A 23,510-nucleotide genomic window follows, 5' to 3' on the forward strand; every position below is an offset into this window, starting at 1 on the left:
CTCCTTAAATGTCTCCCTCCAAGTGTGTTAGAGGTCCTATGTGACATGAAGCAGGTCGAGGCTTTGTTTGGAACTGGCTAGACAATCTTGTAACAATTATAGAGCGAGACAACACAGGCAAAGCATCAACAATTAAGAGCAGTGGTAGAGAAAACCAACACGATGAAGGTAACAAAAACAACAGTAAACTTAAGAGATGTAAAAGGGAGTTAAATAAACATCACAGACTGATCACTTTCTGATGAATTGAATTATAAGTAGTGCTTAACTCTTCCACCCATCCATCCATTTTCTATATTTGCTTCTTTCTATTCATGGTCATGGGCAGGCACTTCCACTTCATTAGCAATACAGGTACAGGTGACCCCTCTCTCTTTTCCAGCCAAAATCATGGCCTTAGGTTTCTGGGCAAAAGAGTAACTACAATATTTACGTAAAACAAAAGAAATAGATCTTCTGCAGTGCCCAGGCAGCTCAATGGGCTTTAAGGGCATATTACATGTGCCTGAAAATTGGAGGTGAAAAATACAAATCACATCCTTTGCTGCTTGTTATTTTCTGCCACTTCCCCTCTACCATTGTTTAAAAAAGCAGGAATAAATACCACAAGATTAGATGAAAAATACTTTGCTCTGCCCAGTCGCAGGTGAGATCTATAATTTCTGAAAGCCTGACAGATGAGGCTTCCAAAGGGAACGTCTACAATGCAATGTAAAGCATATAGTGGAAGTGCTATTGCATTCTGCTGTAAGAGCATTTCTTTACAGCAGCCAACTACGCATGCAGTAGCTTCATTTAGAAAATAAGATGCATAGGACATGAATATACTATGTAGCTTATTAGACAGAATTCGTATGCAGGTATCCGACAGAGGGTCAGAGAGTTTGGTGACTTTTTGACCATTTCAGAGGTTTAGATGAGCACAAAAAGGTCATCATAATGTAGGCATAAAGTAATCTTGCTGCATAAAAATTCTTTTTTCATTTATTCACTACCGTATTGGCCCGAATACAAGACAATTTTATTTTATGGAAAAAACGTTTGAAAAAAGTGGGGGTCGTATTATATTTGAGGACTAGCCTTTTACTTACTTACAACAGCAGATAACTCTTTTGAGAGTGTACCAGTGTTCAGTGTTTCCCATTAACTACCTAGACTGTGGTGGCCCACCACGGTCAAATTTTTTCCGCCAGTTTCATAATCAACCAAAAATATTTTATACTTCTCATAATAATAACATAAAAGATCTTGTGTTTTGCGCCATTGCTTCAGCAAAGCATCTCTCACTCCCAGTCAGTCAGCCCCTCTCCCCCCACTGTACACACGCACGCTCACACACACACACACACACACACACACACACACACACACACACACACACACACACACAGAGCTGACAGCAGAGCAGAGAGGCAGCGGCGGAGACACCAGGTGAAGTGAAGGTAACATTTTACTTGAGTTGAAGACATTTCCACCTGCTTTGTCTGCATTTGTTGTTGTTGTTTATCAACCACAGCGCACTTGATAAAATAACAGCAAATTGTTACGAACAAGCAACAGTCTCACAAAATCCTGTGGGAAACATTGGTGTTGCATTATGGGTTGTTTGTTGCCTTAATGTTCCTAGACTAGCAAGTTTATTTAATTCAGTTTCTAGTGTGTTTTTTACACTTTAGCCCTTCAAGTGTTAAGTTAGTCCACTTTAACGTACAGAAGTTTCTGACGTCCTTATTTGTTTAAGAATCATGTCAACAACCAGCCAAACAGCTAACTTAAACCTGCATTATGAAAACCATTGTAGTAATTTCAACGTTGTATCAAATAATGAAAATTTATCACTAAGCTGATTTCTCACACCAGAGGCTTTGTGTAGGTGTTTTTAATGTGCTTGAAAGATGGAGTAACAACAAATCAGTAATAACTTTATTGATTAAAGAGTTTCCCCTCAGGGATCAATAAAGTATTTCTGATTTGTTGTTACTCCATCTTTCAAGCACATTAAAAACACCTACACCAAAATAGTGTTGTGCTGGAGACATCAATATCATCATGGATTACACAATAGATCATGTAAGAGTATATGAACTTGCCACAAACAAGAAACAAGCAACACTTCCGAAAAATATATGGACAGGCCTGGCATACCAACCTAGCATTACGCCCATTCGATGTGGAGACCTTGACAGTGACCAAAATGACACAGTCAGAGAAATCAGACAGAATCACAACATGGGAACAGACAATTTCAACACAAACCAAATTACACTGACTGGCCCGACAGGATGAACACTAACCATCAGCTTGTCAGGGGAAATTACACTGCCAAAGCCGACAGTATGGGCGCAGGCCAAATCGGAGGCAGCCAGAAAAGCCTCCTGTGGGATAGAACGGACACCATGTTGTCAGCAGACAGGAGAAAAACAGGAGAAAAAGAGACCTGAAGCCTTGGCAGAACATTTGTGGACAGAGAATCCAACTCAGAGATAAAAATCAGCCTTACTTGAAAAGAAAAAAAAAAAAGAGTTATGTTTACATTTAGTGATACTCAACAAAATGCACGAGTGTATCCTTGAGGTCTAACAAATGTATCGAGTGCATTTCCTTCCTTATAAAACATTTGCAAATCCATTTTTCAAATAAAAATGGCTTTATGGATCAGGGGTTGACTTGACAGTAGGTTGTTATTATTATGAGCATCATAAGCTCAAAGAAAAGGTTTTAACAATAGCAAACTACATTTCTTTGTCCAACTTGATGGCAGGTTGTAGCACAGAGGATCTACCTGAATATGCATATTTCTGGCTCCAATAGAAAGCCTTAACAACTAGTCTGATTATCTGAATTGCCATTTTGTTTCACTTCATTCAGTTGAAGTGCTGAACAAGTAAGAGATGTGGGCTATGATTTAGCGTTCTGGACACAGGCTACTAAACTACTTAAAAAAAAGTTGTGAACGATGTTCTGGAAAATTCAAATGTCATGATATATATATATACACATTTTATCAGTCAGTATGAATTTATTTGCTGTGGGTGCTCACAACTGCTGAAGAGGCAACACTGGTAAGTAGCTACTAGGTTAAAGTGAGTGTGCTGAGCACTCAAAGACTTGGCTCTCTAGTTACCAAACTATGCTAATGAAGCTTATGGGATTAACCCGCACACTGCTCCACTGTCTCAGCCACAATTACCACAGAGGGAAAAACCTCTCTCATTGTCATCAACTGTACTGCCAGGAACAGCTTGCTGCTGCTACTGATGATGATGATGATGATGATTATGAATAGGTTCAAAGGGGGCAAGAATAAGAAAATGGAGCAGTAATGACAACTAGGGGGTCAAGTTTTCAGAGATAAAACTACCAGTGAGGTTTTCACTAATTCTGAAGGCACAAACAAATATGGTGATAAAATTGTATCTTATATCAGGTTTCTACAAGGTACATAATTGACTTATTGGTGATTTTTCTAGATTAGTGCTCCAACAGCCTGTCTAACGTAAAAAAAACAGACAACAAGGTACTGAGAGTAGCATGAGAATGTATGCAACAACAAGGTACAAGGTAAAGCCACATAGCGTACGTGTGTGTTAGCGTTAAGTGTTCTTTACACAAGAGATCTGCATTATAAAGGGGCTGATGAACGTCTTATCCCTGAAATCTGGAGAAAGCCTCTTCTATAAAGGGCTCCTTGGCTTTTGTGTCAGAAGGTTTCTCTGTTCAACCTTTAACTATTCAGCAGCACTGGCTATAGAAAAAGCACTGACATCATTACTGGAGCAAAGTACAAAAAAATTTAAACACAGAAAAGCTAGACCGTTGGATGGGGAACAGAGAAATACACTACTACTTCAAAAAAACAAAATAATTTTTTCAAGCCCTACTTTCGCCCCACAAAAATGAGTAGCAAGCAGTTTATAATGGTCTCTTAACCTTTTATAGAGGAAATTATAGTTATAAAACTGTTATATTAACAAAGCAAAGCTGATGTATTGTACAATGTGGACTAAATACAATGTAACATATTTGTGATACCTGTTTTCAATTACGCTGTGTCACAGCCTAAGTTCATATATATATATATATATATATATATACATACACACACACACACACATACATATATATACATAAACACACATATATACATATACATACACACACACACACATACATACATATAGGGTTGTAAGACTTTGCATATTTTGAAAACAAAAGGTCGTGAAGTAATGTAGTTAATACTACCCCCATGAATTTCAATATCATTATACAGTAGCTCCACAAGGATTTCTATAAACATGCCTAAATATGTAGATAATCTTATATGGGCTTATGCAGACTCTACCACTGTGGAACCTAGCATCAATGTGGAATCAAATCTCATCTCTGCGCCCTGCAGCAGTGTTGAATAGCTGCCACGTGAGCTGGCAGACCATGGTGACCCAGGGCTGGCAGAGGACCAGACTCATTCAGATCCTAACACGAAAAGCTAGGTCAACTAGGAATCAGTAAACAACCAGGAAGCCCTGGGGTGAAGCTGCCCTCTGTGTTGTCTGTGTATCATCGTCCCCACCATAAACCCTCACTTTTACAGTAAGACGATATGGAAGTTTTTATTGGACTTTATTATTTGTAACCCAAAGAAGACAATTCACAAATGTGTAGCATAATACAAAACTATTTCACTATCCACAAAAATGTATTTTTTGTGTCGTGTAAAGTCACATCCACAAAAATACAGAGCGATTTGCAAATATGCATAACTTACTCTGTTAAAACGTATCTTAATTTCACAGAAAATAATAAGAGGTTTTACAAATGTAAATAGTTGCACCATAAAAAATACATGTAAAGTGATATATACGCATTTGTGGATCCATTTTTGTGAAACAGGTTTTGCACATGTGTGGTTGTCAGCCTGCGGGCCACATGACATTTGTGACTTCCTATTTATTTGCGGATTTTTATCCAATTCATATCTCAGCAGATCTGTGAAAAGGAATCTGTCAATTGAGGTGCAGTTACTAGCTACACCAGCAGGTGGCTGAACAAGAGTCATCGTACAACAGGAGAAAACCAGCTGGCTTCTACCAGGAAGTGAAAGACAAGGTGGAGCATCTTTATTTAACCCAATGGTCGTGATTCGGCATCAGACTCATGGTCATCTCCAGGTGAGAGTGCTGTGCTTGCTTGCTTACTTCCTGGCATTACCTACAGTTAGCTAATGTTAGTGTTAGCTAGCTGTGGCAGTGGTGTACCAGCTAGCTCATGTTGGATCATTTAAGTTCAGGGCCCTGTTTCAGAAAGCGGGTTTAGTGAAAACTCTGGGTTTTCAGTTCCAGAAAGAGAAGTAACTTAAGCTGAGTTACCATGGTAACTGACTCTGTGAACCTAGCCTGCTCACTGGCAGGTTTTCTTCAACAAACCCTGAGTTTCTCTGTGTCTACCTCTCCCTCTTACAGAGCCAGACACGCTGTTTCATTTCCTCATTTATTCAGTCCGTATCAAAGCACTATCGAAGTGCATTAGTTAGCAGAGGTTTACTGTCAGAATCTAAATCCTGGCTGATATTAGTTTGTTACTCAGGACTATCTGAAGTTACTACTTTTTTGCGCTGTCATTCATTTCTTTGAACAGCGGTTTTTGCCCTCACATTCAAAGAGTTTCCCCTTGGGGATCAATAAAGTATTTCTGATTCTGAAATATTATACAGCATCAAGTCCACTCATAATAAACTAAGTATGTCCTTCTGTTTTTATAAGACTGTGACCCTGCACACAAGACAGCTGTCAGTTTGTCAGAGCAGCGCCACTAAAATGTTTATTGCACATAATGTGTAATCTCAGTTTAAATGGCAAAAAAGAATAAAATGACAGTAATTTAAAGTTAAATGCTTTGTAAGCCATGAAGTCTATGGTGTGTTTCTGCTACATGATTATGGGATGTGACTTGTGGACTCTTCTGTACAAGTATATAGTTTACTTTTGAATAGTTTATCACAATGTATTTGTTTTACATTTATATTTAAATAAATACGATCCTCCTTTAAGTTAATAAGTTTTTTTACTAAATAATGCTGATTTAGTCATTCGACCACCCAAAGATGCCCTCATCTTAAACCAAGCTGTGGTAGTAGTTAAAGGGTCAAAAAGGGGTAGACTCTGCTCCATTGTGTATTAAAAGGATTTGAAACAGTTTTGGGACGGTTTGTAGGTGAGTCATAATTATCTTTATGTGTGAATATCGTGCTTGTCCTGTCACCTCATGTTAACAGACAGGACACCAAAGAGAGAAAATTTGTATTTACATATAATGTGTAACGTAATAATATGCAATAATTAACATTTTTTTGTCTGAAATCCCTCTGCAATAGGACTTACATATAAACATAAATACAGCCCCACAGATGTCACACTGCAATTTACATAAATCGCTGCACAATTATGTATGATAATCATATTGTGTATTACAAAAAGCAAGTCCCTTAGTATTTATTACAAAACATGCACAATGTACTTCGGACCATAAAGAGAGGCAGTTCGAGGGACGGGAGCTTTGTATCGTCTCCGTCTGTCTGAATACAAAGGACAGGCTGAAGGTTGGCGTTAGTTCTGGTCAAAAGGTGAAAGGTCGTAAAGAGACAGGAGGGTGTAGGGGTGTTCCCACTTGTTTTCTCAAGGGAGTCTTCAAGTCACCATTTGCAATGGTTATTAAACGGCTCACTCTGCTCATTGGGAAAAGAGGTAGGAGGTGGGGTGAGTCAAATGTTCCTTTAAACCCAAACAGGGTGCTATCTTTGGAAACTGCATCACAGTTTGATGGATCAGGTAATCTAGATTGATACTCTGTTTTACAGATATGAGAGCAGCACAATTCACGAAATGAATACTTTTTCAACAAGGACAAATGCTGCTGTAAATGCTGTCCCAACACATTCATGAAGACAATTCTGTCTGAGTGTTATGAATCATTCATTCATGGTGGTATTATTCACGCTGAATAAGAGATGAGAGTTGTGTGCAAATTTGCAACAAAAGTGCAAAGGTTCACAGCTAAACTAATTATGATATACGTTACTTCTTTCAATTATTAAGAAAATTAATTGTAGTTAGTAGTGTAGTTTGAGTGAGGATGAGGCTTGATCAAATTGCCTGAAGATCCTGGCACTGTAGAATAATTGTGGTAAATTAATATTGTATTCGTTAAGTAAGGGGCTGACAAGACAAAGGACATGAGCTGTATTCGAGTTCACAATGGTGTATGATTTGCACGGTACAGTCCACTGAACCACCAGCATGCCTCTACCCTCTTGCACTCTGTTAACATTATCAAACCACAGAGCTGAGCTGCTCTGCCCTAGACAAAGGGTTGCGTGATTGTGCACTGCCAACTCCACGGTCAAGTACAGCCATTCTGTGGTCCATTTATTCAATTAATTCTCCGGCAGCACTACAAGGACGGGACAGTCAAGCCACGCTGCATCAGTATCCAGTTTCTGAGCTTGGATGTTGATGCTGTTATGACGAACACAGTTGTGGACTAGTGGTGATCCTAGGATCTTTTTATTTCATCTTCAGTTTAGTGCACATTTGGTTCTAGTGCAGCTGGTGTATAAGGACAAGTTATGACAGAAGGATTAGTTTTGTTAGCAGAAATGTTTAATGGGATTGCACAAGTGTATGTCATAAAGTGTTAACTAAGTCCAATGGACAATTGCATACATGTACATTAGATGGCTGTGATCATCAGCTCCAACAGACGCAGAAGGGCAGAAACACAATGCAGCTGCTTGGTGTCAAGTTTGATCAATGACTGTATCATTTTAAACGTCCCTATAATAGAGTACATAACGCCAATACAACCCCACCCTGTCAAAACTGAAAGGTGTAGGATGACTGTGAAAGATGTGGTTGTCTACCAACAAGTTGATCATATTTCCAAGGAGACGACTGCTTCCTTGAGGTATGCAATGACCTAATAACTGTATGCCTATCCACCAGTATGCAGTTATGACAACCCCCCCCAGAGTCATTAATGATAGTCATTCAGATTTAAAAGGGAAGGCCCACATCCTTCGCCTTTGCCCCTGTTATGACTCTTGCTACAGCCCCATGCTGTCTTATTCACAGCATTGTTCAACAGTTAAACTAAACACTTCCTCTTCCCATCCTCACGCCTCCCTGGCGGGCTCGCTCACTCACTAGAACACAGACACAACAATACATGTTGGCAAAATGTCAAGCACAAGTACAATGTGTGTACGTGAACAACTTTATGTTGCTGCATCATGTACACACAAAATAATGGTGTGGTATGAATTAGCATTTATGGGTATCCAAAATTGGGCATCTAATCTACATTGCACTTCTTCTGCAAAGCCATTACTAGATTTCCCAACCTCCCACCCTTTCTCAAGCCCAGTAAATGCTCGGGATGCCAATTATGTCATTCTTTTGAGAGGCCAGCAGTCTACAGCTGACACTACCCCTCCTCCCCAAGGAGACGCCAACAATCTGGAGTCAGGAATGGAAGTGGAACGTAGTCACTACACAGAGGAGGAGGGGGGTGAGAAGGTAAAGACGAAATGTTCATCTGGAGGCAGGAATCTACGGTGGAATGGAGAAGGAGGGAGGGAGGAATGTGAGTAGGGGTGGAGAGAGGTATATCTAGAGTCACAAATCTGTGGAATGCAGACAGTATAGGGGGGGAAAGGGAGAGAAATATGGGAAAGCAGAGGGAGGGAAAGAAAAGGAAGAAGTTCATTTGGACTAGGGAATTTTGACAGTGATGACACTGGCAACGGTGGAAACACTGAGGGAGGAGTAGCAGGGATGGCGGAAAGAGATAAGGAGATGACAGAGGAGAGGAGGGATACAGGAATGAGCAAAGTAGGCCAGAATATAGATTAGAAATTTATGGTGTACACATGGGACATTTAGCATTTGTCACATTTACTTACAAGCCTGCACTGAAATCACCAAGGATGTATTATTAGGAGGATGTCTCAAAACCTTTTGAAGTGGTTTGAACAGATCTTGTTGGCTGACATTTATCTGCCATCCAACAAAAATTCAACCATTTCAACTTTGATGAGCTATCTAATCTAACATGTATGCCTCTCTGAAATGCAAGGGGCACCTTTTGTCCATTATTTTGGTTTATAATAAATGGAGCCTGGTGTCACATTACTATTTTAAATCTAATGTAGGTATTAGTGGGTCATACAAAGCTCAACTGAAGAATTAAGTATTAACTGTTGCACAGTCCAATCCATGTATCCAAGGGCAAAATGCACGAAACTGCCCAGCCAAAGTTGCCGTTAGCTCATTTACTAAGAAGCTGCCGTAGTTTTCTGGCAAAATATTAAAAGAAATGGCCAGACATGAATAGGAGGTGTTGTACAGAGAGACTGAAATTATGGAAGAACACAAGGAATAAGATAAATGAGTTTATAGGTGGAGGCAAGCTGCCACATAATGAACAGATGGAGAGCTTGGATGGTAAGAAACCAAGGAAGAAAGGTGACATGAAGCAGAGAGAAAAGGATGAAGGGAAAGATACACATATAAAAGAATTAAGGGAGAGGAAATAAACCGGAGGGAGCCAATCTCTTATAAAGACTGAGTCAATGTAAATGGAATATGCATTTAGGAAGCATTCAGATTGGTGTTTGATATAGTCAGGTGTAACATCATACCACAGGAACGTCATACCCATGAGTCAATAGGTACACTAATTGCGTTATAAGTCATCCATCTCGCGCGCATCTGATGAAGCACTTTTTAATCTAAATTCGAACGTGGGAAAAAATGTAATATTCGAACTGTAATAACCTGTTCGAATTTAAAATTTATACGTGCTAGACCCATACGTTATATCGGTTGTACGTCAAATGAATGATGTATTAGTTCAAATTCGTTAGACATTACTCATTAAAAAAGTGACAGTTCTGGACCAGATACGCACAATCCAGTCTACACAGGCCGCATAATGGCTTGCATTTCACTCGCGTAATATGGGAGTAAACACGTGCCAAAGCGCATTTTTGTGCTTCATGTCTACTTTCTTCCGTTTTATATGCGTAACCAAAGTGACTGTGTATTGAGCTCTAAGCGCTGCCAAAACGTGGATGATCTAAATTCAATGCTGATACACACGGAGCACTGAAGCTGCTGCTGCTCTGCTAACGTGCTGCTCACGCTACACCTCCCTGTCTCCACAGATGTCTCCTTCCTGAACGAGCTTAACGACTTTTATGCTCGCTTCAAGAGAGACAATAGGGGAACTGCCACCAACTTACTGCCTCAGCTGACCACCCGACCATGACACTCACCTCCACAGATGTCTACACTGCACTGAGCCGGATCAACATGCGCAAGGCTGCTGGACCAGACGGCATCCCCGGTTGCGTACTCAAGGCATGTGCAGAGCAGCTCGCTGGGGTCTTTACAGATATTTTCAACCTGTCCCTCGCCCAAGCAGCTGTGGCAGCATGCTTTAAATCCACCTCCATTGTGCCAGTGCCGAAACACAACGTGCCTGAACGACTACCGCCCTGTAGCACTCACACCCATTGTTATGAAGTGCTTTGAGCGGCTGGTCCCGGCACACCTAAAGGACTTCCTCCCATCCACACTGGACCCATACCAGTTTGCCTACCACAGCAATAGGAGCACAGAGGATACAGTCTCCATGGCACTGCACTCTGTACTCACACACTTGGACAATAAGAACTCTTATGCACGAATGCTGTTTGTTGACTTCAGCTCTGCATTCAACACTGTTACCCCTTCCAAGTTAATCACCAATCTTGGAAACCTGGGCATTAACACCTTCATTTGCAATTGGATTATGGACTTCCTGACAAACAGACCTCAGCTTGTTAGCTCAGGCCACAACTGCTCCACCACCATCATACTCAGCACTGGCGTACCACAGGGCTGTGTGCTGAGCCCCTTCCTCTACTCCCTCGTCACACTTGACTGCAGGCCTGCGCATGGCTCTAACGCCATCATCGAGTTTGCAGACGATACTACGGTGATTGGTCTCATCAGCAACAACGATGAGACTGCCTACAGGGAGGAGGTCTAGCACCTGGCCACATGATGCTCAGACAATAACTTGCTCCTTAACACTTCCAAGACAAAGGAGCTCATCGTAGACTTCAGGAAGGAGAGAGGAGGCACACATGACCCCCATCCACATTAATGGGATGGCTGTTGAGCATGTCTCCAGCTTCAAGTTCCTGGGGACCCATATTTCGGGGAACCTGTCCTGGACCACCAACACCTCCTGCCTGGTCAAGAAGGCTCACCAGCGCCTCTTCTTCCTGAGGACACTGAAGAAGAACCAACTGTCCTCAGCTATCCTGGTGAACTCGTATCGCTGCACAGTAGAGAACATACTAACCAACTCTAGCACAGTCTGGTATGGGAACTGCTCTGCTGCAGAGCGCAAGGCACTGGAGCGGATGGTGAAAACTGCCCAGCGCACCACAGGGACTCCGCTTCCAGCCATTGAGGACATCCAGAGGAAACGCTGTCTGCGTCGAGCCCGCAGCCTTCTTAAGGACTCCTCTCACCCTGCCCAGAGACTGTTTTCTCCCCTGCCTTCCAGCAGGCACCTCAGATATACTGCATCATTTGCACTCCAGTACTATGTTCTGAATACTGCAATAACCCATCTACTGTTAACTATTTCTGTCCATAAATTGCACTACTTTATATTCATTGCACTGCTGTTCTGCCCAGTCCAATTCATTACAGTACATGTCCATCAGTGTACTTCTGTTTATAGTAATGCCATCTGTATATAATGTCCGTAGTACCACTTGTAAAATATTTTCATAATATTGGTCTATCCTGCCTTTATGCACACACTTTATATCCTGCACTTGCTTATTGCACTTCTGGTTAGACCCAAATTGCATTTCGCTGCCTTGTACTTGTACATGTGTAATGACAATAAAGTTAAATCTAATCTAACCTGTGTAGACACAGTATTATGGCTGGGACAGAGGTTATTTTATGTCTGCACATGCTTTAGCTGATGTGAGTTAGTCCAGCGTCTTTATGAGCACAGACCATTTGACCATACTGTATATGATTCATGCAACAACTGTCTCAGGAATGCAGTTCAGGCGATTCTTGTCAGTATTTAAGAGCAAGAGACCATTGCATATGATTCACACACGGTCAAACTATGTTTGGATTGGAAGAGGGTTTTCCTTGCATTGACATGAGGCTGAGGCCGGGATAAAAGAAGACAGCAATGCCATGGAAAAAGGTGCTGCTTATTGTGATTATATTATGTGTGTTGGAGGTTTGAGGTTCATCCAAACTGCAATTCCCAGCTGCAGCTGTTCACCTAACAAGTTCAGGTATTAAAAAAATCCAAAAATGCAGGTTTAGACAATTTTTTTAAGCTATGTTATAGATTTAGTTTGTACCTACTGTATGTACATGCTAAGTTGTTTGTCCATGTGATGTATTTACATCTTAAAAATCTTAAATAAATCTTTAAAACAACAAAAGTAAGGATGCTATATTAGCAGGCATTACACTGAAGCTTATTCATCCCATCTCCTTAAGAGTACTATAAACCACTACTACTATACCACTACTTACTTATTACTTATATTATTACATTGTATTATACCGTACATACTTAACTTCTAAATCCACTTTGGTACTTACACTTATTTTAGCTTTTATAATTTATATCCACTTGTACTTAATTTATCTTACCTGTATTATAGTGTATTATATTTTGATTTGCTTAGTACTTCTATTCCTATTCTCAAGTGTGCATTTACGTGATAGTGAGCAGTTGTAACGAAAGAGTTTCCCCTCAGGGATCCATAAAGTATTTCTGATTGTGATTCTGATATTAGTCCACCAGGAGTGTGTGTGTGTGTGTTTGTCTGTGCATGAAAATAATAGGCTGTGTATTTGTCCGTGCTACATTTGTTTATGTATGTCTGTGTTCATTCCCATCTGGATGCCAGGATGCATTTACTACCTGTCTATGTATGGACCATCAACCCTTAGAAACAAGGGAATGAGATTAGACAGGGGCAGAGGAAGATGACGACCATGATTATGAAGTGGAAAACAGTATTCAGAGGTTGGGGTGGGGATGTGGGGATCTAGAGAGCACTAAGAGGCGGAAAAGACAGCAATAAAAGAGGAGAACTGCAGTGATGGAGGAGAGGATAGGGACAAATAAAACAGAAGAAGAAAGCTGAGAAATATGACAGGGAAAATTAAGGAGCAAAAAGAAAGAAAAGGCAATAAAGAGGAGAGGGGGTGATGGAGGGAGGCAGAGATGAAGCCCTGGGTAATACAACATGCCAGTTATCTCTGCGTCCCACAACTGTTTTGGGAGCAAACCTGAGGACAAAAAGCAAGAGCCTACGTATTGAACAAACTGGTTTCTACCTGAGACCAGGGCTGGACTGGCCATCTGGCAGACCGGGCACTTTCCCAGTGGGCCGAGAGTGCCAAAAGGCAAGTGGGCTGCCGGCCCACTGCGGTTGGGTATTACATCTGTCAGGCTCTCGCTCCCAGTCAATTACTTTTGGTCCAGTTCATTTTAACTTTACCTGGGCTCGCCCTTTTCCCATCTCTGTGGTGACATTACATGAATAAATAGTGAAGTGGAGCAAGATGGACAAATAAAGAGAAAGAAAAAACATAAAAAAGGTGGTGCTGAAAATCGGAGAGAGAAGAGTTTGAAGTCACTTAAGGCTGATGCAGCCAAATGTTTTAAAATAAGAAATTATTCATTTGGCACCGTTACCAGCCAATCATCTCAGCCTAGTGAGTCCGAAGGCAGCGGAGAGAAGAGAGAGCAGTCCAGTGAGCCCAGCGATACCAGTTCAATTGTTAGCGCTCCAGTTGCAGAACCTTGACTAGGACAGAAGACAGTAAGGATAAGATAAGGTTTGGGTTTGGCTAACTGGCTATTTAGCTATATCGGGGGCCTTTTGTTGAAACATGTTCAGCTTTTCATAAAGTCGGTGTGCTCGTTATTGCCACTTTTCGCAAACCGACCAATCACAGCCTGGATGGGGCGGGACGTTAAAAAAGGTTGACGTGCTACAGTAAACTTTCAAATGTTGAACTCACTGTTATGCATGAATGGTTATATTATTGACAAGATAATACTTAATCAGAATCAGAAAGTATTTTTTTTTAACATTGTAGTATTATATTAACATATTACTCATTATTATATAGTTATAAATTTAAATATTGTTTAGTAATCTTATTTAAGTGTGGCTTGGGTTGTGTCCAGGGCCATTTTTCCATTCCCAGTCCAGCCCTGCCTGAGACTCTACAAAAGCCATCATAGGAGGTAAGGCTGAGACATCACATCAAATCTTCATAAGGCTTGAATGTGCCGTAATAAAAGCACTAATATACAAGAAGAGTGCTATAAAGAAATACATCATGCTATGATGTGGCACTAGGTGCAAGACAGAAGGCACAACATCCAGTTTACCACTGATTTTACACAACACATATCAAAGCAAATGCATACTTTGGTTTTGTTTTGGAAATTTTTTTATTTAGGCCCCTGCCAACAACAATAAAAAAGTCCCCCATTGATAAACCACCATTCAGCATCCAATATTATGCCAGCTAGCTCATTGTGGCTTATTGTCAAAATTTATTGGAACTTGTTCAGGTTCCTCAAACTGTGATATTGTTCCGTATCATATACCACTAAGACTGCAAGTTTCAAAAGGATCATCCTCTTCTTTTACAGCTTTGGCCATTCTACAGCAGTCATGTAAGGATCAAATAAATGACCCACAAACACATGGTGTCCGCAGCTGGAAATGTAAGTGTTTGGTGCAAGTGGGCAATTAAAGCAGCATGATACCACTTAAGTGGAGAGTGAGACTACTCAGGTGAGGTACAATAAATTAGGCTTGGGCGGTCTCTGTTTTTTCATACCTTCCTGACATTTCACCGGGGTATACGGTATATGACAGTATTTGTGTAAAAACTATTAAAAAACAGAAAAAACACAACATAAAAGCTGACCTGCTGTTGATAGAAGTCATTAAAGCATGTATGACAATGTCTAGCCTACAATGCTGTGTCATTTTTTTTTTTTTTTTTTTTTACATTCAAAGCTGCTATTGAGATTTTCAAATGAAGCTTTGAATGTCTGTCATTGTATTTTATGACTTCATGACCCTAAAAAAAAAAAAAAAGAAAAAAAAAGGAAAATCCTTGGAACAAAAGCCTCAGTTTGAATAAAGTGATTCATCGGATTAAATTAGTTAGTCTTTTTCTTAGTAAATCAACTTTCTTTAATGAATATAACTTGTCAGTTATGGTGCTACTAGACCACCCCGTTAATAAAAGGTGCGTGCCTCCCTTTGCTGTACCGCTTGCCATATACAAACAGTTTTTGAGTGCAGTAAGTTATTGGAAATGTTTGGATCACAAGAGTCAAACAACCCAACGCAGCCACTAGGGTTAGGCGATTGGACGAATATATTGGCAATCGGTTGTTTTTTTGTGTGTGATTTTTGTCATTTGATTTTGCTAATTTAATGATCTGCCTCCAAAGAAAGAGTGAGAACCGCTGCTCAGTGAGACTCTCATTCAGTGAACTTGAATTCAGAAGGTGTACAGTTGTATTTTTCTGTTTAGGTGGAAAATAGGTGTAAGAATATTTCCTGTTAGTTTATTTTGTTTATTTATTAGACTAGTAAAGCTAAGAGAGCTTGTGGAACGTAGCAAACTCGTCGCTCGCACACATCTCCCAGCTGTAACTACAAGGGGGGTGTGCAGCTGCACACACACACAAACACACCTGTAAGTTATATGGGCAATCGCTGGTTGGAACATTTTAACATATCGCTCAACTCCAACCTCAATACAGCATCTCCGTATTGGTTTAATAGAAAGAGGAGTGTTTGTATTTTTGACAGTATTGAAAATCATACCTTCAGATTTCTAAATACCCTGGTATACCGTAATACCTTACCTACGCCCAAGCCTATAATAAATATACTGTCGTTATAAACACTAAAGTTCTTTTATTCAAGTCACAACAAATGAGAGCAAGTGTAAAGCAGACCAGCAGGAGTGGGGCGGATTGAACTCTGTTTCAGACTCAAACAAACAGACACAATGTGAAACTGGCATATATGCAAGTTAGACTACAGTGAAACGAAGGCGAATCAGTAGTAGTCTACTGTCTCAAACAGATAATGTGCCATATAGACACTGCCTTCTCTAGTACATATGGGGATATGACTGCTCATATGTCACCATCAGGTCCACTACCCACTGATAATATGGCACAGACACTGGGGAAGTGCCAAGTCATTAGAATGTGCCTACGTCTTAGATATGCCTAAATGCCAGTTGCACCTGGTATCTCTCTATTTATGTTGTTATTCTACTCACTATCCTGTTGACAGAAGAACAGGGCCTGAGGAGCACGCTCAGAGGCAAGTGGATAGATGTGTGAGACAAAATGGTGAGAGACATGCAGCTACTGTGAAGATGGAGGTACAGTGCAGCAAGTAAGAGCAACAGACAGAGAGAAAGAGAGAGAGATGGGGCAGTGCTTGCTATGTTTCCTGTCACTCTGAGTATGAATGACAGAGAGAGGTTACTTTAGGCTGCAGTACTTTTCCTCATCTATGTGTACACAAAATATTCAGCTAAGTCTAGCGGAGTTTGATGGTGGAGTCCAGGCCTTTTTGTTGTCTGTGGGTGGAGAGTGGTGATGTGCGGCACAAAAGTGCATCTATAACTAGACGGCAATAATCTGACACTGACCACATCTGGCTTACATGCTTCCTGCAATAATCCAACTACTGAACTTCTGATGAGGACAGTACTTTAATTAGCAATGGGGGAACATTGGTTGCATACAAAACTATTCATTCTTATTCCCACTTTCATGCAACAGATCAGGACCTAATTATTGACCTCCACATTATATCAAAACAGCAAGATTTATTTCCAGTATCTAACTACCAACTCTTTTTCTCTTATGTTGCACAGAGCACTGTCTTTGTGGCTATCTCTGTAACAGTTTCAATAAAACACTGTGCTTCGGGCTGTTGTTTTAACAGCTATATTGAGAAACAGATTCAAACAGTAAATTTGTCATCAAGCAGCTGGATTGTCATGTTTGTTGCAAAATGTTGTGAAATCTCTGACAATCACTAATATGAAAAATAGCCTTTAAGAATGCAACAAAGCACTACACAAAGTGACCTGCAGCTTCTCTGTGTCTATTTATAATAAGCATGTGAGCTCTTGAAAATTCAGTAATTCCCCTGATTCAGTAGTAGTACCAAAACATGCCTATTGTTGGTGATGCATGATAGTAAGTATTGAAGGAAGCGTCTTTCTTTACTTGTGGACCTTCGTTAACAGGTGGGAAATCCTGCTGTTATTGTGATTACGTTAAGAGTGGAGTGGGATGGTGTGGCACACCGGCGCCATCCGAGCTACTTGATCCTCATCACTGCGATAAAAAAACGCTGCATCACTCACGTTCTCCTCTGACTGTTTCTCTCCCACATTGAAACTGAAAACACAGACTCACAGAAGATGCAATATGAGTGGCAGTGTATGTGAGTGTGTGTATGTGTTTGCGTGTTTGAACAGTAGACACGCTGAGTGGTCTACCAGACACACACACACACACACACACACACACGCACACACCTACAGAAACAGAAGCAGGAGAACAGTGAGGGGGAGGAAAGTGTGATCCTAGATGAAGTCTAACCTGCCTTCCTGCTTCAACTGGGTTTAAAAAAAAACTACCACTAAAAAGTGAAAAACCTTTTCTTTATTCACAGGCAAAACTGGTTAATATTTACAACTCTAGCCTAGCAACAGTGATAGATCTGTGAACGTTCTTTGATGTTGCACACTGACATTTTTCGTTTACTGGGAATCACACAGAAACGTTTTTTTTTTGTTTTGTTTTTTAAGTATTTTGATTCACTCATAATAGCATGCCAGTTCGTTTTGGAGGACACAATTTTAATGTCAGTTTAGTTTTAGTTTTGAAAAAATAGTTTTAATTAACAGAAGCCGTTTCTTCTAGTTTGAGTTTTCATTAGCATGGTTCCATTAACATTGCTCTACTGAAGTTAAAGGCAACACAATCTCTTATAAAAAAAGATGGAGATAGAGGCCAAGCATGAGGCTACAAACAACATCCTTTTCATAGTATTAATTGCATTCTTGGCCACATCAATGGCATGCTTTAGTTGTTTAGGATTTGTTAAAGATTTCTGATTAAAATATACATAAACATTTTTGTTGATTTGTATTAAATTATATAACTATCAACACTGTATAAGCGTAAATAATAGTGATAAAAGTGACATACATATTTTTATGCATTCTATTTTCCTAGTAAATAAAATTAGAATGAATTTATTACTTTTGCTCAGGGTCCAGGAATAACCTCACAGACTCCGTATAGTCCCCAAACAAACTTTAACAAACACTAAGCACTGTGATGAGGGACCGGTACAGGAAGTGTGTGTGTGTGCGTGTATGTCTGTGTGTACACATTACAAGTTGAGAACAGATAAAGAAAAAAAAAAAATAATACACCAAACTGGAGCCACACCGGCAGAGTCGTCTGTCAGCTGTCTGGACTAGATCCGGGGGTGAGAGGAAGGAAGAGAGAGAGATGAGGGACATCCTGTTCAAGAAAGAAAAGAGAGAGTAAAAGACTGAAGAGAAAAATGCATGAAACAGAGACACATGATGAGGCTTCAGTGGGGAGGTAGAGAGTTCAGGCAGCGAAAGGAAGAGGGATAGGCAGGATGCAGTAAGGAGCAAAAGCAACACTGCAGAAAAATCACATTTGTAGACCAATTACCTGCCTTTTTGCATGTTCCAAATTAAAGTTTTAAGACTCAAGTTTTCGCCTCCCCTCATAATTCTCAGAGGCTGTCAGAAATATTATGCTCTAGCCATATGAAAAGAAAAGGTGATATTTCTCCTCCATATTCTGCAGGAAAATCCTCCTGAAGCACTTGGAAAGTTTAATGTATTCTGCATATTGAAGACCACCTCCTCTCCAGTCAGAGGCTGTTATGCAATAGTGAGGTGTTCAGTCTTTCCATTTTCCTGCTCAGAAGTGCGCTGATGCCACCAAGTTCAAAAGTAATTTGAAAAGCAGATAAAACTAAGGATTGACTGAAACAACCAAAATCTAAAGACAAAGTTGTAACAAAGCTATCTAGAGAAAAGGCATATGCATAGGCTATATTGTGATGCAGTATACAAGAAACCAATACAGAATAATATAAATGCATGCTATAGTATATACAATGCATTGTATAATTTGTATTGAATTGACCCATTTGTTGCAGTAAAGTCACAAGTTTTCCCTGACCCCAGTTTTCAGCCAAATATCCTATGCACAAAAGGTTTTAGTCCAGTAGAAAGCATGTAAGCTCCCTTTGTGTTACGTGGTAAAATGCAGGTCATGAGTGGAGAACAGTAAAGTAGAGTTATGAGACCGGCATCACCCTGTGAGATTTCATTACTGAGTCACAGACTCATCATATGCCAAATTCTTCCTAAAACACAGTGCTGTGTTGAGATACAACGGTGCCTGAAAATGCTAAGCCAGCTTGAATTTGTCATTTTTAACAGTAATGTTTCAAAACAAATCATTATGGCCCGATCAGATATCAAGTAGCATCCATCTTGAGTTAATAGAGGGTTGACCAGCTGCATACAGCTGACACATCTCCAGAGCAATGCTCCTTTATGTCTGCTTTGCTGTGGTTGTGTTAAATGTGCTAAACCTAATAGGAAAATCCACAACTGAAAACAAATGTATCAATGAAATGAAAGGGTATAATTCAACACACCAGAGACCCGGGGGTTCCCCCAGAGCATGAAATATGAGCACAGAGGAGAAACTAAGATGACCACAAACAGTGTGGAGCTCTGTGTTCCCTTTTCACCCACATTATGGAATTATATCCCAGTAAATCAGCATGAGCAATGCCAAAATCCGAAACAAAAACACATACCAAGAGTTTCATTTCATAGGGCGATTTGAAGATGAACAGGATAAGGAAAGGGGCTGCAATAATAACATATTTGTTTGTTGTGTAGATACATTTTGAGGGATTGCCAAAATAACTCTATATTGGAGAAAGCAAAATGCCAGCACCAGGTCAAAGGTGCAAGTAGATTTAGGCAAACATTTTATAAATGAAACAAAAAACACTTCTCAGTCCTTAGATGTAAAGGTCAGTGGATTTAGGTTAGCATTCACTTCAACATGTTAACTTTGAATTGTGTTACTAAGAGATGAATAGCAAAAGCAGCCTAAACTTGTCAATCAAGATAACCCTATCTGTAGGACGGTGTAGTCCCTCATTCGGACCCTATCTGTAATCACATAGCAGGGTGCACATAAAAGTACAGTTTCTACAGAAATTCTTTCTTTCCAAAGGGCTCATATTAAGAGAAGATATGTGAAGTTAAGATATATACATTTGTTGTTTGGGATTACCACATATGCAATATGTTTTGACTACAAATCAAGCAAAATGTGCTAAATCATTTTGTCTGGTCTGCTGCATCTGAAAACCGCGTGCCCCGTATTTTCCTCTTAGATATACTGATAAGAGAAAGGATAAATACAGCTGGAACAGCTGCATCATAAAGTGAATATAAACGTTTCCATATGATGACGAGGGCCACGTGAACACTGAATGAGTGTATAGAACCTGTGTAGTGTGTGTGGTCAACTGAAGTATATGCTAGAGGTGCAGACTAAACAGAGCTGGAGAAAGTTTGGGCATAGAGCTCTGTATTGCACTACAAAACCTAACCACAACACAGTGACCCCAATCACTAGAGGCAAGACCAAGCAGACAAGCAGACACACACAGATACAAGAGCATCATCTCTTTCCTGACAAGGACTGTGCACACAGACTAATCTATAGTACTGAATATTTACACTAGAGGATAATTCAGCAAAACATTCACAGCCAGATGAAACAACTAGTCCAATTATTCTTGCCACAGACTATGCATTTTACACAGAGGCTCTTATGCATCCTATAAACTAAGACTAGTTAACACTTTATCAAAGAGTCTAGCACTGACTTCTGCCTCAGATGCCCAGGGCAACGGTCAGAGCAAAGGAGTCTTCCTTGTGCTTCTCACTACTGTAAGATTTACTACCCAATGTTGTACCTGGTGCAGAATAGTTCTGTATTTTGTCCCTTACTTCAAGAGCACACTTGTTTTGTAATTAGATTGCAACAGCTGCATTATAGTAAAAAGCATATGAATGATGCATTGGTGTCTGTTTCTCTCATTTGAAATTAACCACCATCACATTTAATGAGAACCCAAACCTCCACTTTAATTTTAATAAATCAATATTTGTATTTATTTGTATCTTCTTGATCAAACACATCTGCACCTGCTGATTACAGCCATCCATTACTATTCCTTAAAACATCAAGGCTGACAATGATCAGCTCTGCAAGGAGAGGCTAAGCTGAACAAGAAGATGAACACCTACAATTCTGAGATAAAAGCTCATTCCTATGAATCCAGTAATAGTTGCCTGGGTACTTTAATACCACATGGGAGTACTGGTGGCATGCTGAAATGGTTAGCTTGCAAGTTACGGGGCTGGTTTTTGATATTAAAAACAAGATACGATTCATAGGCATACAAGCAGGTCATTGTAAGAAAAAGGCATTACACGGCATAAACATGGTTTTCTGCATTATTACTAGCTGTTTCCTAAAGTGAAATGTTCACGTATTTTCTCTGTAGACGTTTCTGACACTTTAACGTGGACAATCCAGCTACAATATGAATAACAACCTCATAGTTGGTTTAAAAAAATGTGTCTGCGCAAAATTAAAAAAGAAGCCACACTCAAGTGTTTTATATTAGGGCACACATTTTTAATCTCTCAAATATCAATATCGGCCTCAAAAATCCAGCATCAGTCGAGCTCTACTTTCAGACAATAGTTCATACTTTCTCTGCAGGTGTTAGGAACCACCTCCAGACAACCTCTACAAACATTTCAGCTGTATGGAAGTCAGTCAAGACCTACATGCAGAGAAAAGAATAAGAAAAGACTTTAACAAGGGAGAAAATATATTACCAGAGGAGAGATGATGAGATATATAAGAAAAGTATGAAAATGAGATGAGCTGATGGAAGGAGAGATGATGACAGAAGGGCTGACAGCAGCAGTGGGGGACTGCCCCATATGGGCTGCTCTCTTGTCTTGGCATTTCAAGTGTAAAAGGTTTGAGCTGAAGCACATAAACACACACAGCAAGCAAGAATGTACCGTACACACACACACACACACACACACACACACACACACACACACACACACCCCAAGTTGAAAACACATCTATTCTCTCACACTCACACACGTCTGTGCGTGCATACTCTTACACTTGCCTCCCTTCAAAAGACGAAGATTAACACATTGTGCTACACTGCCTGTTAAGAAATCACAGTGACAGACAGGCTCAGAAAACAAAACAAAACAAGGAGCAAGGTCAAAGACGAAGTGTCTGATTCCAGAAAGAAAAAAAGCCAGAGGTAAGCATTATGGAAATGAGCACGTAGGCTGAAACACTTTTGTGCCTGCTGGCTTAAACAAAAGCAGCACTGAACCTCAGACTTCAAAAAAGCAGTGGACTGCAAAGATGAATCGCCCACTGACCTCCATAAACAACGCACTGCTTTTTCAATTTGGTGGAGTAGAGATATGAAGTGCATACTGAACAGCTAAGGCTTACTTATCTGAGTGTGTGAGTTGCCACTTTATGAACAACCTTCTACATGGGTCCTTCCTTATGCCATGATTTCGAATCTGCTTCATATTTGCAGATTACCTTCCCTCATCTTTCCTGAAGTCAGAGGTTTTGTTTTCTGGAAATGCACCAGTTAATTATCAATGTTACTGTTGCAGCCGATATTTTCAAGGTAAACATTTTCACCCCATGTTTCTCAAAGTGTGTGGGGTAGCACAAACGTAGATACATTTGGTGAAAATCTTAAGAACAGCCCCAGTATATCAGAGGTATTTCTGCCGGAATCAGGAATTTTGAGCAGTGCCTATTAATTGCCTCATAACTGGGTCAAACTGCACTTTCTGCCAGAGCATTGCTTGTTCCTAAATTAAGCTGGTGCCAGGGATACATAAAACTGAGAGCAACACAGCAAACACGTCACTGTATGACTCACGTCCATTGTGAGCTGATGAATCATAATCACTAACTCTGGTCCACATTTCAACTGTCAAAACTCTGTATTGCTTAAAGGGGGAAAAAAGCCACTTGGAAATGCAACAGCTTAGATGTAACAAAATAAATTACACCACCAGCAGATTCATAGTTCAAGTCCCCACACTACCAGCAGCTCACAATGTGTTGATTAAATGTGACTATCACTGTGTAATCAGCTTTCATTCAAATCATATGGGGAG

The 23,510-nt window shown here is 40.2% G+C and overlaps 1 protein-coding gene across 3 annotated transcripts in view; it reads right to left on the reverse strand.

Moving 5' to 3' along the window:
* Positions 1-23,510, reverse strand: part of LOC122873896 (E3 ubiquitin-protein ligase SMURF2-like) — a 67,258-nt gene that overhangs the window by 39,353 nt on the left and 4,395 nt on the right. The gene's annotated exons all lie outside the window — the stretch shown is intronic.

The sequence above is a fragment of the Siniperca chuatsi genome, linkage group LG3 (assembly GCF_020085105.1).
Source record: "Siniperca chuatsi isolate FFG_IHB_CAS linkage group LG3, ASM2008510v1, whole genome shotgun sequence".
NCBI lineage: Eukaryota > Metazoa > Chordata > Actinopteri > Centrarchiformes > Sinipercidae > Siniperca > Siniperca chuatsi.